This window comes from Panthera tigris, chromosome B4 (assembly GCF_018350195.1).
Source record: "Panthera tigris isolate Pti1 chromosome B4, P.tigris_Pti1_mat1.1, whole genome shotgun sequence".
In the NCBI taxonomy this organism is placed as follows: domain Eukaryota; kingdom Metazoa; phylum Chordata; class Mammalia; order Carnivora; family Felidae; genus Panthera; species Panthera tigris.
This window is the reverse complement of record NC_056666.1, coordinates 122,933,004-122,951,724: the sequence shown is the minus strand read 5'-3', so window position 1 is coordinate 122,951,724 and position 18,721 is coordinate 122,933,004. Positions and strand designations below refer to the sequence as shown.

The 18,721-nt window shown below is 46.1% G+C and overlaps 1 protein-coding gene across 1 annotated transcript in view; it reads left to right on the top strand.

Moving 5' to 3' along the window:
* The first annotated feature begins 1,238 nt into the window (after positions 1-1,238).
* GLT8D2 (glycosyltransferase 8 domain containing 2) overlaps positions 1,239-18,721 on the top strand; it is a 44,631-nt gene continuing 27,148 nt past the window's right edge. The window contains exon 1 of the mRNA XM_007096475.3: positions 1,239-1,482. The gene's annotated coding sequence lies outside the window, so the exon portion shown is untranslated. The remainder of the gene's footprint in view (positions 1,483-18,721) is intronic.

Here is an 18,721-nt window from a genome sequence, read left to right as displayed (position 1 = left end):
GCTCGATTCACTACCCAAATGCCCTTCCTACTGAGTCAGCCAGGCACCCTCTCTTTGTACTTACCTTTTTAAAAAATATTTTTAATGTTTTTGTTTTATTTTTGAAAGAGACAGAGACAGAGTGAGAGTGGGCGAGGGGCAGACAGAGAGGGAGACACAGAATCCCAAACAGGCTCCACTGAGCTGTTAGCACAGAGTGGGACACGGGGCTTGACCTCATGAACCGCGATATCATGACCTGAGCCGGAGTCGGATGCTTAACCAACTGAGCCACCCAGGAGCCCCTGTACTTACCTTAAAGTGACTTTTAGAAAATTGAAAATTACATGAGGGCTTGCATGATGTTTCTATGGGAAATACCACTTTATTTATTTTTTTTTAATTTTTTTTTTTAACGTTTATTTATTTTTGAGACAGAGAGAGACAGAGCATGAACGGGGGAGGGGCAGAGAGAGAGGGAGACACAGAATCGGAAGCAGGCTCCAGGCTCTGGGCCATCAGCCCAGAGCCCGACGCGGGGCTCGAACTCACGGACTGTGAGATTGTGACCTGAGCTGAAGTCGGACGCTTAACCGACTGAGCCACCCAGGCGCCCCGGGAAATACCACTTTAGAAAGAACCAGTGAGCAGGGGATCTTCACTTCCTTGTAGGAGCTAAGGACAGAGGTTGCGGAACTAAATTCCATGATCCCAGGCAACGTGCTGGCACCATTTCCTGGGTTTCTGAGAATCAATAGCAGAAACTGAACAGTCCAGAGCTGGGTGGGGTTGAGTCCCTGCCTGATTCCTTTCCATGTTCAGGCTCAAAACACGCCATCTTAAAACTTCTATTGCTATTATTGCCTTGGTAGAATGAGACCATAGCTGTTAGCTGGGCTTTAATTTGGGGACCACAACATTTTAATGACTGGGACATTCCAGGAGAAACTAGTGGCTGTGAAGATAGTCTTAAAATCAGTGTGAACTTAATTCTTCCACTTCTGCTCTTGCAAAGTTTACCTTAGGCCCAACGTGTGGTGGAAATTCACCCTCCAAGAGTCCGCTCTTCTCCAGGTTTGAATCGTTTCCTCCAGCACTGCCTTGTTTTCGAAACGATTTGCACGCAGATTGCCGGAGGAGGATGCGAGAGGAAGCCCGGCCGGGCGAGGAGCCGGCCTGCCAAGCACATCTGGAAGTGGTTTCAGGGGCCGCCTCACCCCGCAGCCAGTGCAACGCCCCGATTCCCAGCTGCTTCGCGCAGGGGTGGAAGAAACCCGAGCCGCTCCAAAGTCAACGCAAGCAAAGGGGGGGTGGTGTTGGGGGCAGGGGCAGGCATCCTCTCTTGGAAACGTAACATTGGCCTCGGGGCTCTCAGCGCTTTGGGCTTTCCAATGGGATGTTAGCAGCAGCTGAAGCAGCCCGGGGGCCAGCCGCGAGCGGAACGCTCTGCCCTGCAGCTCTTCTGGACCGAGGCGCCCACAGCCTGCCCTCACCGTTCACCAGGTAAACAGAAACTGGCACGCCGCGCGGCGGCCTCTCCATTGCAGCCTGGCCGGCCTGCAGCAGCCCTTTATTTCGCTATAGACTCAAGGACGTAAATCTCGTTGGCCTGTCCAACGAGAACTTTTCTTACAGGAGCTCCCAGCCAATGTTTGTAGCGTGCAGAGGGAACTTTTTCTTTTCTTTCCTTTCTTTCTTTTTTCTTTCTCTCTCTCTCTCTTTTTTTTTTTTTTTTTTTTTTTGCCATTGCAGCAAATCCAGGATACTCAGTGTGCAAGTTGTTCACATGCTGGCTGGACTGTTTTTATCCAGACCTGTGTTGAACCCCCTTGTCCAGTGTGATTTACTATTTTCATCATATTTTAAGCATGGAAATCAGTGGTTAGGTAGGATGGGATAAATGCTAGTATTTAAATGCAGGTACATTTCTGAGCCACAAAAGATTTCAAAATATATATATTTTAATGTTTATTATTTATTTTTTGAGATAGAGACAGAGTGTGAGCAGGGGAGGGGCAGAGAGCGAGGGAGGCACAGAATCTGAAGCAGGCTCCAGGCTCTGAGCTGTCAGCACAGAGCCTGACGCGGGGCTCAAACTCACAAACTGTGAAATCATGACTTGAGCCCAAGTCGGATGTTTCGCCTAATGAGCCACCCAGGAGCCCCTGAGCCACAAAAGATTTAAATGAGCTGTGATTCACATTTTCAGAAGCTGTCATAGGAAGCTATTCATAGGTCCCCCATTCTAAAAAAGGAATTGGTAGTTGTGGAAGTCTAAGTGAGGCTTATTTATAAATGCAGTAATCATAGTGTTTGGGTTCAAAATGCTTTTTTAACATTCAAAAACTGTCTTGTGCTCACTTTATGAATGAATGTACACATTGGATAAGCCTGATATAGGCTGATATGCAACTTATGATATCAGTTAAGGAGGAATAGTTAAGGGGATGTCTGGGTGGGTCAGTCGACAAAGCATCTGATTTTGGCTCAGGTCACGATCTCATGGTTCCTGAGATCGAGTCCCGCATCGGGTTCTGCACTGACAGTGTGGAGCCTGCTTGGGATTCTGTCTTTGCCTTTCCCCCAAGCACGCGCGCGCACACACACACACACACACACACCCACCCTCTCTCTCTCTCTCTCTCTCTCTCTCTCAAAATAGATAAATAAACATGAAAAAAAATTTACTTAAAAAAAAGGAATAGTTAACACAAGAGTAAGAAGAGAGAGAGAGGAAGAAAACATGATGCTATCTAAAACATGGTGGGGGTGCCTGGGTGGCTCAGTCGGTTAAGCGTCCGACTTCAGCTCAGGTCACGATCTCGCGGTCCCTGAGTTCGAGCCCCATGTCAGGGTCTGGGCTGATGGCTCAGAGCCTGGAGCCTGCTTCTGATTCTGTGTTTCCCTCTCTCTCTGCCCCTCCCCTGTTCATGCTCTGTCTCTCTCTGTCTCAAAAATAAACGTTAAGAAAAAAAAATTTTTTTTTTAAAAATAAAACATGGTGCTAGTCTTCTAGTTGTTTGGCCCCGTGTCGTTAAATATCCAAAGTGACATTGGCTGGTTTGTTTTGTCTTTTCCTCCACGTGTCTTCACATTGCATTTCTGTGCAGGACCCATTTTGGGTTTCACATTTTTGTGTAGGATGCATTTTGGGTTGCACAGTGGACTCCAGCCCTGCGTCGAATGCAGGTACATGTGGGGCAGGGCAGCAGGAAGACCATGGGCTCTGGCTCCAGGTCACAGAGTCAAATCTGCGCGTTGCCACTTAACAAGCTTTATAAGCTTTGGCTCGGAGTAGTTACTTGTCTGTGCCTCTATTTCCTCATCTGGAAAATGGGAATTAAGTGACATCGTGTGTCTAAAGGATGTAACACAGCATCTGCAGAGTAGTGAGGCCTCAGGGAAGGTTAGCTTCTCAGATGCTGCTGATGATGACCGTGGTGATGACGAAGTGACCACGCGTCCTGTGTTGGGTGGCAGCCCAGCATTTGGCAGATTGTTCCCTCTGATAGCCCAGTCTCCCAAGTGTTCCTCACTTCCTCATGTTGTTTCTCCAGGGTCCTGCTTTCTTCCTTCCTCCCTTCAAACACCTCTCTTTCTTTTCTTTTCTTTTTTCTTTTTTTTTCAGCCTGGCTCTTTTTATTTCTTCTTTGTTCTCTTTCCTTCCCGAGAGAAGCACAGCTCATTAAGCCATGGTTCTCATACTTTTCATTTCTCATTGCCAGGGAGCACGATACTAAATACTTCTTTTATTTCAGCATTTCCCAAAGAATGTTCTGAAGAACATAGTCCCATGGGGAAGATGCGTTCGGTGAACCATATCACACTCTGAGAAATCCCAAGGCAAAGTGGCATTTTAAAGGTCCTGAGAAGTCCTGCAGTAGAGAGATCTGCTTAAGGTTGTTTGACACAGAAGTTCCCAGTTGACCCCTGAACCGTTTTACCACATAACATTGATTAGCGCTTCTCAGAGCACACTCTGCAATATCCTCCTCTGGCCCCGTTTGTTTTCACTTCAGCTCCCCTTGTAGACGGACATCCTCCTTCACACCTCCCCTGGCAAACACCCAAGCAGACATGGTGTCCTTCCTTCCCTAGGTCAGGACATGAGCTCGATCGCCTGTGCCATATTGATATCTAGAAAATCTGACCTGAAGCGGCCAGCTGGGATCGGCAGTTTTTTTGCAAAGGGCCAGAGAGGTGGCTGCGTAAGCCTCACGGTCTGCGTTGCGCCTCCGCAGATCTGCTGTTGTCGTGTGAGACTGGCCTTAGACAACACATTAAAGAATCAACCTGCCTGTCTTCCAAGAAGACTTTATTTACAAAAAGCCCCCCAAAAAACAAAACAAAACAAAAAAACAGTAATGGGCAGGATTTGGCACAGAAGCCAGAGGTTGGGGACACCTGCCCTAAGGCCACTTTGTGCAAGAATGCATCATTCCAACACAGGAGAAAGCAGAACAGACCCTCCACGCACTGCACACTCTCTCCTCTGGCACTCCTGTCTTTGGGTCCGTCTTGAGGAGACCTTTCATGCTAGAGCAAACAAGTAAAAAGGCCAGAGATGTTTTGTCAGAGGCCAAATTCCTGAGTCCCGATGCTGTCCTTTCCCTTTTCTTCAGGTGAATCCCTGCTCTTGTCCTGTTCGTGGCTCTGTAGGTGGCATGGGTTGAGGCGAAGTGCTCTACTGGTTGCTTTATGCCACGCGTGAACCCCAGGGGTGAAGGTCCCGTGGGGTGAAGTTAAATCACGGAGCTTACGTCAGTTGCTTGACACAGGATGATTGCAATCAGCAATGGAAAGCGGTCGGCTCTGAAGATGGTTAGGAATGTGAGCTCAGAGCCAGACTGCCTGGGCTCTGCACCTTGTTCATTGTATCACCCTCCCTGAACTTTAGTCTCCTCGTGGGTGAATCAGGGATAATCACTTTACGGGTCGTTGTGAGGACTGAATTAATGAACATATGTGAAGGCTGTTGTGTGAGTGTTATCTATTATTACTATAGGCTATTTAATTAAATCTGCAGCGCAGCCCCAATGTGCTCATGAGGTTTTGTAAATTGCCCAGGATCGCATCGCTAAGGAGTGGGGCAACAAAGCCTGTGATATTTCCACCCAGGTAGGTGCCCTGCCAGATTTAAATCACTCAACAGTAACTTGAAGGAGCCCCCTCTTTTACCTTTCCTTCTGGTTTCCATGTTCTTTCCTTTCTTTTTCTTTCTTTCTTTTACTTTCTTTTTCTTTCTTTTCTGGTGATGGCTTTAGATTCCTTCTCAGTTTAGCAATACTGAAAGTCCTTACCAACTGATTAGAGCCGGCATGTAGAATAACACTTAGGGGCTCTGATTTTTGAAATATATTTCTGGAGTCCTTCCCACTTTTGCCTTTTCTTCCAAGGCGGAGCTCAGTCACTTAGCTACTGCCAGGTCTTAAAACATTCTTTCCAGATTTGGCCATGGGCCCAAACTCTTTGGCATCTGGTAAAATAGCTCCCTGTGAAAGGTCTTCAGGGACCCATTTTTATGATTTTTTTTAAATTTTATTAAAATTTTTTTTTAATGTTTATTTATTTCTGAGAGAGACAGAGCATGAACAGGGGAGGGGCAGAGAGAGAGGGAGACAGAATCCGAAGCAGGCTCCAGGCTCCAAGCTGTCAGCACAGAGCCCAACGCGGGGCTCGAACCCAGGAACTGTGAGATCGTGACCTGGGCCGAAGTCGGATGCTTAATCGACTGAGCCACCCAGGCGCCCCCCAAAAATGTTTATTTATTTTTGAGAGATAGAGCGTGAGCAGGGGAGGGGCAGAGGGAGATGGAGACACAGAATCTGAAGCAGGTTCCAGGCTCTGAGCTGTCAGCACAGAGCCCGATGCGGGGCTCGAACCCAGGAACTGGGAGATTACAACCTGAGCTGAAGTCGGACACTTAACCGACTGAGCCACCCAGGCACTCCCAAAAAATGTTTATTTATTTTTGAGAGATAGAGCGTGAGCAGGGGAGGGGCGGAGAGGGAGACACAGAATCTGAAGCAGGCTCCAGGATCCAAGCTGTCAGCACAGAGCCCGACGTGGGGCTTGAACCCACAGACCATGAGATCATGAGCTGGGCCGAAGTTGGACTGAGCCACCCAGGGGCCCTTCAGATGCCCATTTTTAAACTTAACGGACATTTCTCAGGTCCAGACCAATTCCCTAAACTCTCCTTTTCTTCCTAGTCACAGGCCCCAGGACCTTGGCCTTTTGCCTCCGCCCTTTGAATGTGCCGCCATCCCATCCCCTGCCCAGGGATTCTTCTCTCCAACACTGGCTGTGCGGCTCCATCTTCCTTCCTGTCTTGAGGACAAGCCCACAGACTCCTTAATGCCAAAGCCTTGGCTATTTATTGCTGCAGAGAAACCACAACACAGAAAGTCACTCAGCCTAGGAAAGCTTACAAAGGACCAGGGGACACAGTTCCTAGGGCTTGTTGTTTTGACGGTGGGTAAAAAGCTGGTAAGAAGACCAGAGCCCTCTGCTTTCATTCCTCGACTAGATCCACAGTCCCTTCCTTCTGGCTTTTTTCCTCAGTAAAGGTATGCTGCCCCCTTTCTTCCTGGGATTGAAGAACAGGGCAAGAGCCCCTTTCCCTTTCTTTCTCTCTCCTGTTTGTCACTCATTCATTCCACACACATTTGTTGAGGCATACAGAGGCGGGCAAGCCACAGTGCCTGTCCTCAGTCACCTCACAGTCTAGTGGAGGAGACAGGCACACTCATAATATTAGAACAGTTCTGAGTGCAGGGATAGGGACAGGAATGAAGATCAGGGGAGCAGCCAGGCAGGGTAATCAAGTAAGACTTCCTGAAGGAGGTGATGCCTGCATTGAGTTTTTAAGAAATAAGTAACAATCTATTGGGGAAAAGAGGAGAAAGGGCGTTTAAGGCAGAAGGGACTGCATGAACTGAAGTTCAGAGACAAGGAAAACATCGACTGGGTGTGGAGGACAGTGGATGGCTGGAGACAAAGCCTCAAACAGTTCAGCTTGGACAGAAGTCATGGCACGGAGGACCTATGGACATCTTAAACTCCAACCTTAACCTTCCAGTAGTGGATTTCCAGTGAAGGGCTTTAGGCAGGACAGGGACATTCAGAGTTGTGTTTAATTTTTTTTTTTAACTTTATTTATTTATTTATTTTTAAAAGAGAGAGAGAGAGAGAAAGAGAAAGCATGAGCCGGGGAGGGGCAGAGAGAGAGGGAGACAGAGAATCCCAAGCAATTCTCCGTGCTGTCCGTGCAGAGTCCGACATGGGGCTTGAACTCATTAACTGTGAGATCATGACCTGAGCCGAAATCGAGTCGGGCACATAACCGACTGAGCCACCCGGGTGCCCCAATCTGAGTTGTGTTTTAAGTCAGGCAAAAGAATTCTACAAGACAACTGAACTTGATTTCTTCAAAAAAAAAAAAATAAATAAATTAAGGTCATGAAAAATAAAAAGGCAGTGTGGGTGGGGGAAGATTGATTAAGAGTAAAAGAAACTAAGGATATGACAAGCAAACTATAAAAGATGATGTCACAATAATGGGAGAAATGCGAATATGAATTATTTATAAGATGTTATTACATTAATGTTCTTGTTCCTGGAGGTGATGATGGTGTTGTAGTTATGTAGGAGGACGCCTTTGTTTTTGAGAGATGCATGCTGAGATATTTAGAGGTGAAGCGTCATGGTGTCTGCCCTATATATGAGAGAGAAATAAGAAAGAAAGTAAATATGGCAACAAGTTAGCAACTGATGACTCTGATAGAAGGTATGTGAGCGCTAAGATTCATTCTTTCAACTTTTTGGTAGACTTGGATGTCTCAGGTAATAAGAAGAAAAGGAAAGTCGACCAAAAAATTAAAGGTGCTGGGTGGGACACCTGGGTGGCCCAGTTGGTCAAGCGTCTGACTTCGGCTCAGGTCACGATCTTGTAGTTCGTGAGTTCGAGCCCCTCATCGGGCTTGCTGCTGTCAGCACAGAGCCTGCCTCAGATCCTCTGTCCCCCTCTCTCTGTCCTCCTCCCTCTCTGTCCCTCCCCCTCTCTTCCCCACCTTTCAAAAATAAACATTTAAAAAATAAAGGTACTCAAACTGCATGTAAAATTAGTGTAATGTGATTAGCAAACAACAAAAAGAGTCACTATGTTATACCGGTGATAGATTGCGGAAGGGCAGGGGGCAGAAATTCTGGAGGCACGAAGGCCAGGTGGCAGGTGATTGCAGAGTCGATGAGTGGGTAAGACGAGGCAGAACAGAAAAGGGATGGGCTAAGAACCTTTTAGGGGGTGAAACTGTAGGCGTTGGTGGAGTGAATGAGCCATCAGGGAGGAGGTGAAGGGGATGCCCAGAGCTCAGCAGAAGAGGACTTCTGGGGGGTGGGGGGACACTGATTTCAGTGGTGAACAGACGGGGTTTGGGGTGCTTGTGCGGCTCCAGAGGGGAGGGGCCACGTTCCTCTCTTCAGTCTAGAAGTGGTTTTGAGGGTTCATAGTGCCGGGCACTTGTGCGAGACCCATGCCAGTGCACAATCAGGCATTTCCTGCCTTCGCGGAGCTTATAATCTGTCTTCGGGAGGCCGGACGATAAACCAGTGATGACACAGGCAGCTGCTGAGGGGAGGTGATACATGTATGGCTGGGGTGAGGAGCTTTTGATGAAGACTCTGAGGGACATGAAGGAGCCAGCCACATGGATATCTGGGAGGAGTGTTCCAGGTGGCAACAATAGCATTCCGGGTGGAGGGAACAGCATTCCAGGTGGAGGGAACAGCAAGTGTAAAGGTTTTGAGGCAGGAGAATGTCTGGCAAGGAGGACGGTGTGATCATGTGATATCTTGGAGGAGGTTATAAGGACTTGGGTTTTTTGCTCTGAAGGAGACAGGAGGCCTTGGAGGGTTTTGAACAGAAAATGACATAACCTGACTCCTATTTTTTTTTTAAGTTTGTTTGTTTGTTTATTTATTTATTGAGAGAGAGGAGAGAGAGAGAGAGAGAGAGAGAGAGAGAATCCCAAGCAGCCTCCGTGCTGAGAGGGCAGAGCCTGATACGGGGCTTGAAGCCACAAACTGTGAGACCGTGACCTGAGCCAAAACCAAGAGTCAGACGCTCAACCACCTGAGCCACCCAGGTGCCTCGCAACCCGACTCCTATTTTAATAGGCTCACTCTGGATGCTTTGTCGAAAATCAGCTAAAAGGAAACAAAAGCAGAGCAATTCAGTCAAAGAGTGATGGTGATTGGGCCACAGTAGAGGCTGCCGGGGGCAAAAATTCTGGGTATATTTTGAAGGTAGGACTGACAGGACTTGTCGCTGTCTGTATGGGCGGAGTGACCAACAGAGAGGGCTCAAGGATAACAGCAACTTTATTTTTGCTGGGGCAATTAGAAAAATGAACTTTCCATTAACGGAGTTGGAGAAGATTAGGGGTGGTACACATTTGGGGGTGTGGATATCAGGAGCTCGGTTTTGGACAGGTGGACGTCCCCACATGGATCTGCCCCAGGGGCAGTGCATTTTAGGAGTCGGGGTCCACAGGACGGGTTGGGGCCGTAGACAGTCCTTTGGGAGCTAGCAGCATGTAATGGGATTTAAAGCCGTGAGACGAGATGAGCCTCCTAAGGAGGGAGTTGAGAGCGAGAAGAAATCAAACACGGAGTCCTGAGGCATTCCAACATTTAGAAGCTCAGGCAATAGGGGGAACCAGCAAAAGAGACCGAGGATGAGCCATCAGAAAGGTCCCACACAGGGTGCCTGGGGGGCTCAGTCGGTCGAGCCTCCGACTTCGGCTCAGGTCATGATCTCACAGTTTGTGAGTTCGAGCCCCGCCTCCGGCTCTGTGCTGACAGCTCGGAGCCTGGAGCCTCCTACGGATTCTGTGTCTCCCTCTCTCTCTCTGCCCCTCCCCCACTCGCACTCTGTCTCTGCCAAAAATAAACGTTAAAAAAAAAACCCAAAAAACAAGACCAAACAAAAAAGCAAAGAAAGGTTGCGGACAAGCAGGGGAGTGTGGAGCTTTGCGGGCTGTGACCAGGACAGGATGTGCCCAGGACAGGACATGTGTAGAGAGAGCCGGCAGGTGATGTATCTCCCACGCACCCGGGCCTCTGCAGCACGGGAATGAGTCCTTTGGTGCATTTCTTCACACACAGGGACCGTGTTGACCCACAAGATGATGCTCTGCCCCCAAACATGCCAGTTTCTCTGGGCCCCAGGTCTCTGCCTCCTATTCTATGGGGTCTTAGGATGCTCCCCAGCTGTTCCCTGAATCCCGAGCCCCTGAACTTCCTCCCATCAGTTTTCTACCTCTTTACAACTCTGATGCCCCTACCAAATCCACGTAATCGGCTCATATCTAGGAGTTGCAAATGTTTCGTGAGCACCTACTTGATCTCTTAGAATGCTTTTGACTGCAAGCACCAGAAACACCAATTCACAGCAGCTTACACAGAAAGTGCCACCATGAGACATGAGATGAAATTGCGAAGAGGGAAAGGATGCCAATCTTTACAATTTCATATTTAAAAATTTTTAATAAAACAGGCTTTCTTTTGGAAGTACATGCTTCTCAAAGACTCCACTCCTGCCTTCTATACTAAAAGCTGCTCAAAAGTTTCCTACAAGAATCTGCTTCAGGAATTTCTCTCCTTGGCTTGCTGCTGCCATGCCTTGCAATTCGATGTGCCGTTACGAGTTTCCTGAAGCCTCTTGTTTCATTTATTTATTTTGAGAGAGGGAGAGGGAGAGAGAAAGAGAGAAAACATGAGCGGGGGAAGGACAGAGAGAGAGGGAGGGAGGAAATCCCAAGCAGGCTCCACACTTTCCATGCAGAGCCCGCCATGGGGCTCCCTCTCAGGAACCCCGAGATCATGATCTGAGCCAAGATCAAGAGTTGGACGCTTAACCGACTGAGCCACTCAGGCGCCCCAACCTCTTGTTTCGTTTTAAAGGGATTTTCAAATTGGCAGCATGCTGGATGGGAGAAAGATGAGCCCCCTTCTCAGATGAGCCAGCCGGATGATCTTTCTGCTTCTGGCATGATCTCAGCCGTTACAGTAACCGAGCACTCAGGGGCAAGCAGTCCAAACTTGACTGACACCCCATCAGCACACAGTGCCGTCACCTGCTTCCTGGGGTAGCCCGAATGGCCCTCGAAGGGCTCCAGCACCTTGCGGTTAAAGAGCATAGGCTCTGAAGTCAGAGAGCCCTAACTTCAAATCCCTGCCCTGCCCTTTAGTAGCTGTGTGATTTTGAGCAAGTTACTGAACCTCTCTGAGTCACAATTTCCTCATTTGAAACCTGGAGAGAACAATATATCCACCTGAAATGTGTAAGAATTAAAGAAGATGGGGGCGCCTGGGTGGCTCAGTCGGTTGAGCGGCCGACTTCGGCTCAGGTCACGATCTCACGGTCCGTGAGTTCGAGCCCCACGTCAGGCTCTGGGCCGATGGCTCAGAGCCTGGAGCCTGCTTCCGATTCTGTGTCTCCCTCTCTCTCTGACCCTCCCCCGTTCATGCTCTGTCTCTCTCTGTCTCAAAAATAAATAAATGTTGTTAAAAAAAAAAAAAAGAATTAAAGAAGATGGTATACCTAAATGGTCAGCACAGATTCGGGTGCACATTAAGCTTGCAATAAACGGTAGCTATTATTGTCATCTGGCCCCTGCAAATCTCTCCCCATATGTGTACATGATTCTGGCCACAGGGAATGTATTTGTAAGGACTCTTGTTTGCAAGAAACTAAATGTATTGTTTTGACTAACAGGGTTGCCCAGGGAAGAGCTGGCATCAGGGGCTCAAGTTCAGATCCTTTTGACCTTCTCCTCAGTCTCTCTCCCCTACTACCAGATGGCCTTTGTTCATGGACTGGGGAGGAGGGGGCCTGTGGCCAAAGACCATTCTATGCTTACATCATCTTAAAGAGTTAGCTGAATGCATATCATCTAAAATCATAAGTGGGTAAAAAGTACCTGAAATCAATATCCAAAGAATCCTAAGTAATGTGCTGCTTTGACGCGATTATTTCCCAGGCGTAAGAGGGGAAGAGGAGAAGGGCCAGTGCACATGCACCCTGGGTGTTCAGCCTAGAGCCTGGGAAAATAAAAAGGATGTTATAGCTGGTTCTTTACAGCGAATTAAAGACTTGAACCAAATTCCTATTGAAGAGTTTCCCAAGATCACTGCCAACAAGTTCTCACAACACTTTGATTCATGAGGGAACCCTGGGGTGCTTGGACATCCCCCCCCCTTCTTGCTTGCCTCCCGTAGGCTCTCTCTGTCCATGTTGCTGGTTTCTAAAGGTTATTATTCCGTTTGCTGACTGCTGCCTCCAGTCAAATGTCAAGTTCAGAAGTTCCTTTGAAGAACCATAATTAAGAAGGCTCAACTTAATTTTAAAATAAACTTTGGGTTTCCAACACAAATTGTTATTTATAGCAAATTAACCTTTTTTTTTTTTTTTTTTTTTAAGATAAAGGAAGTCAGTTGCGTGCTCCTGGGTGATTGGCAAAATGCTACAAAGAAGGGAATGAATATATAAATGTGACATAATTTTATTTTAGATTTCTAGGCTGAGCTGAATTTTTAAAATAATCTAAATTATTTTATAATCTAACTGTAATCTAAATTCTAATCTAGGGGCGCCTGGGTGGCTCAGTCAGTTGAGCGTGAGCGTCCGACTTCTGCTCAGGTCATGATCTCATGGTTTGTGAGTTTGAGCCCTGCATCGGGCTGTCTGCTGTCAGCACAGAGCCCATTTCAGATCCTCTGTACCCCTCTCTCACTGCCCCTCCCCCTCTCTCAAAAATGAACTGGAAAAATAAATATAAATAAATACATAAGTAAATTCTAATCTATTTTTATAAGCTAAAATTCTAACAGCTAAACTTCATTTTCTTCATTAAGCCTATGGTTTTTTTTGTTTTTTGTTTTTTTTTTTTAACATTTATTTATTTTTGAGACAGAGAGAGACAGAGCATGAACAGGGGAGGAGCAGAGAGAGAGGGAGACACAGAATCTGAAACAGGCTCCAGGCTCTGAGCTGTCAGCACAGAGCCTGACGCGGGGCTCGAACTCACGGACCGTGAGATCATGACCTGAGCTGAAGTCGGACGCTTAACCGACGAGCCACCCAGGCGCCCCTCAAGCCTATGTTTTTATCCTCTGCTTCTCTTTATGCCACTGCTTATTCTAATGAGTATAGAAAGTACTGTAATAACCATAAAGATAAATTGTGAACCGTGAAAGCCAGGAAACAAAGTTGTTACATGCATTTTGAGGAAAAGGGTGTGTTAGCTTCCTTGGATTTCAGAGCACAAAATACTCCAGAATCCTGTGCAAAGATAAGATTTGAATTTGGGGAAACGTTCACTTGACACTTTTTCATGATGTTTCAGCCCTTGTTTTGCCTCTGTGTAAGCAGGGTGCTACTTTGAGAACATTGTGGAATGTCTGAGTTTTTAGCCACTGACAGCTGTCCAGATCTACAATCGTTATAGAAAGCGTAGGAGAGAATCCTAACCTTTGGCTGAGCCCTCTCTCCTTTCTTTGGGACACACAGACCTCAAGATTCAAACGCCTTGGCAGATCTCAAGTGTCCTTTTGGACACTCCGAAATTGGAATGAATTTTAACAAAAATAATTAGTTCGGTGGAAAGGACTGTCTTCCCAACAAATGGTCCCGGAACAACTGGATCTCTATATGCTAAAAAATTAACCCACAACTCACGCCATATGCAAAATTTAACTCAAAATGTAGATGTAAAATATAAAACTACAAAACTCTCAGAAGGAAACACAAGGGAAACTCATCACGGCCTTGGATTAGGCCAAAAGTTCTTAGACATCACATGAAAAGCATGATCCATAAAAGAAAAAAAAATTGATGAATTTGACATTATTGAAATTAAAAACTTTTGCTCTGCAAACTTCATTGTTAAGAAAATTAAAAGACAAGTCATGTCCTGGGGAAAGTATTTTTCAAATCACATATCCAACAATGGACTTATCCCCAGAACATATAAAAAACTCTCAAAACTCAAAAGGAAGAAAAGCGGTGATCCAATCAGAAATTAGGCAAAAAGCAGCGCCTGGATGGCTCACAGTCAGTTAAGCGTCTGACTTCGACTCAGGTCATGATCTCGCGGCTCGTGAGTTCAAGCTCCACGTCAGGGTCCGTGCTGACAGCTCAGAGCCCGGAGCCTGCTTCAGATTCTGTGTCTCCCTCTCTCTCTGCCCCTCCCCCACGCATGCTCTGTCTCTCAAAAATAAATGAAAACACAAATAATTAAAAAAAAGAAATTAGGCAAAAGATTTAAGCAGACACTTCACCATTGTATTAGCCAGAGTTCTTCAGGGAAACAGAGCCAATAGGATGTATACGTATGTAGAAGAGATTTATTATAAGAAATTGGCTCATGTGATTATGTGACCGACAGACCCAAGATCTGCAGTGTAAGGTGGCACACTAGAGACTCAGGACAGCCGGTGGTATTGCTCCAGTCCCCTTCTGAAGGCTGAGAAGCAGGAGGAGCCGTGAAGTGGCTCCGGTCTGATGGCGGCAGGCTCAAGACCCAGAAAGAGCATGTGTTTCCGTTTGAGTCTGAAGGTAGGAAAAAGCCAATGTCCCAGTTGAAAGGCAGTCAGGCTGGAGAGTTTCTCTCTTAACTCAGGGCAAGATCAGCATTTTTGTTCTATTCAGAACCTTAACTTGTTAGATGAGGCCTACCGGCATTAAAGAGGGCAATCTTCTTTACTTAATCTGCCTCTTTAATATCAATCTCATCCATAGGCTCAGGTCCGTTAAGAATCTAGCTTTGACTCAGGTCACGATCTTGTGGTTTGTGAGTTTGAGCCCCTGCATTGGGCTGTCTGCTATCAGTGCAGGACCAGCTTCAGATTCTCTGTCCTCTTCTCTCTCTGTCCCTCCCCTGCTTGCACTCTCTCTCTCTCTCTCCCTCTCTAAGAATGAGTAAACATTAAAAAAAATAATATTAATCTCATCCAAAAACATTCTCATAGGAACACCCAGAATAATATGTGACCGAATACCTGGGCACTTCATGGCCCAGTCAAGTTGACATGTAAAATTAACCATCACAAACATATACAGATGGCAAATAAACACATAAAAAGATGTTCAACGTGAGTAATTGTTAGTGAAGTGCAAATTAAAGCCATAGTGAAACATGCCTTATTAGAGCAGCTAAAATAAAAAAAATACAACACCAAGTGCTGACGAGAACGCAGAGCAACTGAGACTCTTTTACATGGCTGGCGGGAATGCAGAATGACCCAACCACTAAGGAAAACAGGAAATTTCTTATAAAGTTAAATACACATCTACCCGATGACCCAGTAATCTAAGTATTTACCATTGAGAAGTGAAAATTTAAAATCACACAGAAACCTATAAATAATAGTTTACAAAAGCTTTATTCACGATAACAAAACACTGGAAATAACTCCAATGTCCTTCTGTGGGTGAATGGATAGACTGTGGTACATCCATACAATGGAATACTACTCAACAATAAAAAGGAGAAAGCTATTGATACACTCAACAACAAGTATGAATCCCAAATATATCATGCTAAGTGAAGGAAGAGAGTCACAAAAGGTCGTGTACTGTATGATCCTTTTTTAAAAATTTTATTTGTTTTTGAGAGAGAGAAAGGGGAATACAGAGAATTCTAAGCAGGTTCCACACCATCAGTGTGGAGCTTCATGTGGAGCTCAAACTCACAAACCATGAGATCATGACCTGAGCCAAAATTAAGTCAGATGCTTAACTGACTGAGCTATCCTGTATGACCCCATTTATATGGCATTCTGGAAATGGCAAAACCATAGGGAAAGAGAGCAGATTGGTGATTGCCAGGAGCTAGGTGTTGGGAAGGGTCTACCTACAAAAGGATAGCACAAGAGAATTCTTTGGAGGTGTTGAAATCGTTCTCTATTTCATTTGTTGTGATTAGTATAAGAATTTATGCATGTGTTAAAATTCATTCTCTGAAGAAGCAGTTGGCTTCTTCTGTTAAAAGATGTTCCTGGGGGCACCTAGTTGGCTTAGTCGGTTGAGCGTCTGACTTTGGTTTAGGTCATGATCTCGCCGTTCATGAGTTCGATCCCCACGTCAGACTCTGTGCTGACAGCTCGGAGCCTGGAGCCTGCTTTGGATTCTGTGCCTTCCCCCTCTCTCTGTCCATCCCCTGCTCATGCTCTGTCTCTGTCTCTCAAAGATGAATAAACGTTAAAAAAAAAACAAAAGATGTTTTTCCTGGAATACGTCTGGTTGATAGGCCTCTTAGAATTTGCCCAGAATTTGTCTCATGCAAAGGCAAGTGCTCTGTGTAAAAAGTTGGACTGGTAGCATCTTTGTGTGTGTGTATGTGTGTGAGTGCACATACACACACACTCTTAGAATCTCCTGTACTTAACTATTTGTTTGAACAGATAATCCATGCACATGATTCAACATTCTATAGGTGCCAAGTCTTCTGTTTATTAGAACATATCAGTTGGGTCTGCTCCAGCTTTTACAGCTGGGGCCCATTTTAATTGTTCGGCGCCGAGGGCCATGTTGGTTATTAAATACGTGCAGTATAAGCCTTGAAAGAATATCAAGTGAAAGTCCCCCTCTGTTTTGTATCTTGGCCCCTCCTTTAGTTTCTGTAATCTTCAATATAGAGGCAGAGGACATTTCAACATTGGCCTATATGACATTGCCAGGATGGGCATTTTAATGACCCTTAACAGTGTATGGCAATGCAAGATAGGGAATCTTATCCCAAATCTGTCTCTGGCATCCCTCCAGCCTTCCTCCCAGGGCTTGCTTTCCTATCCATACTCCTCTGTCCCTGCGCATCAGCCTGCCCCTCTCTGATGTTTGCCTGGGACCGGGTTCTCACCCTGCCTCTCACCTGGAACATCATGTCGGGAACCAGGGCGAATGAAAAGCCTCAGGACAAACCAGGCAAATGTGCCCAGGGCGGCAGTTTTTCTAGGTGATAAAACAGCACAAATGTCATCTTAACCCAGATGTCAGCTGAGTCTACCTTGCCCAGGGGTCTAACCTTCCACCTGGGGTGCACAGACCCTCACGGTGTCCATGGATACATTTCAAATGATTTCATGTACTTAGATGAGAGAAAAATCATAACTTTATTTTCACTCATCTCTGAGTGGAAGTGAGCATTTCCTCGGCCAGCAGCCATAGATTTGGAGATTCAAGTAAAATGGACTCACCTTCCCCCATCCAATATCCCCTCCAAAATCCTCATGACTTCCTGGCAGCTTACATTCTCCTACGTTCAGAGTCCCCACAGAACTTCATCTCAGTTGCGTCTCTCCCCGCTTCTCCACGTCCAGCATGGGGAACACGGCCCCCTTTCCTTGATTTCCCCCGAACACACTGATACGTGTGTTTAGACCCAGGGGGGAAAGCAGACTGGCGACAGGGTGGGGATCAGGAGATGTACAGCATGGCGGAAGACTATGGACTGAATATTGGGCATCTCAATTCTTGGAAAGTCCTTGGGGGGCATCTGCCCCAAGGCCAGATGTTCTGATGAGCAAGGGGCAGCCTCTGCTATGGGATCTTTCTCCTTCTCACGTAATAATCTTGGGCTGCTGCCAACCCCAGCATTCCAGTTGATCATTCATTCAGACTCATTTCACATGTTCCCGCTCTCACCCCTGCCCACCCCATCCGTGCACGGAAGTCTCTGACTTCACAATAACAAAGACTTTTCTCCCTGAGGGGACCTCTGCTAGCAACGAAAGGAGCCATTATTTTCCCTTCGTTCTTGGACAGTTTACACAAATCTGAAGGTAACTCAAGAAATGTGTAAATATTTTGGAGCTCCTTATGGCTGACTTTGAGTTCCACTCTGCTTTACCATCAGAATATCTGTGGAGATGTTTGAAAATGTTGCTTTGGGACTTTAATGAAAACAAAAGCTGATAGAGGGAACTACACGCATATGAAATAAAATCCAAACTCCTTTATAGACAACACGGTTTGTCTCCAGCCTCATCTGGCCAGTCTCTTGTTTAGTCCACTATGTTCCAGCCATACTGAACTTCTCGCAGTACTTAGAATACCCAGAGCTCTTCTTAGCCACTGGGCCTTCACACCTGCTGTTTCCTTTCCTTTGCACTTTGCTCTTTCCTTCTGCCTTCTCTCCATGGGCTCCTGCTCTTCTTGGAAGAGCATCTTCTCAATGAGGCTTTTCTTGATTTCTTTTCCTGACACACTCCTCACCTCTACTGATCCGTGTCCCAGAACTTCTGTTGTTTCCTTCATATCTCTTACCATAATCTATTTTATTTGTTACATTTTAGTATCTGTTTTCCCCACAGGATTTAAAGCCCCATGATGGTAGGGACTGGGACTGATTTGTTCATTGGTACATCCTCAGTACATAGCACAGTGCTGGGCTATTAGTAGGATCTTAACAAATACTCATGGAATGCATGATTGAATTTAGTGTAAGGTATAGTTCTGTTTCCACAAGGGATCCCTGAAGATGTGAAAATTTCCTTATCAAAGGAAAGAAATTATGATAGCTGAAAACATGCAAGATTATCTATTGGGGGCCCTTTGGACTGTTCGTACAGCCAGAGAAATTAATTTGAAGCGCTGACCTATACATCTAAGAGATACTTTTTTCCAAAGTTCTAGATTCAGAACGGTAAGGAATGATTGCCCAATTTGCCACATATCAGG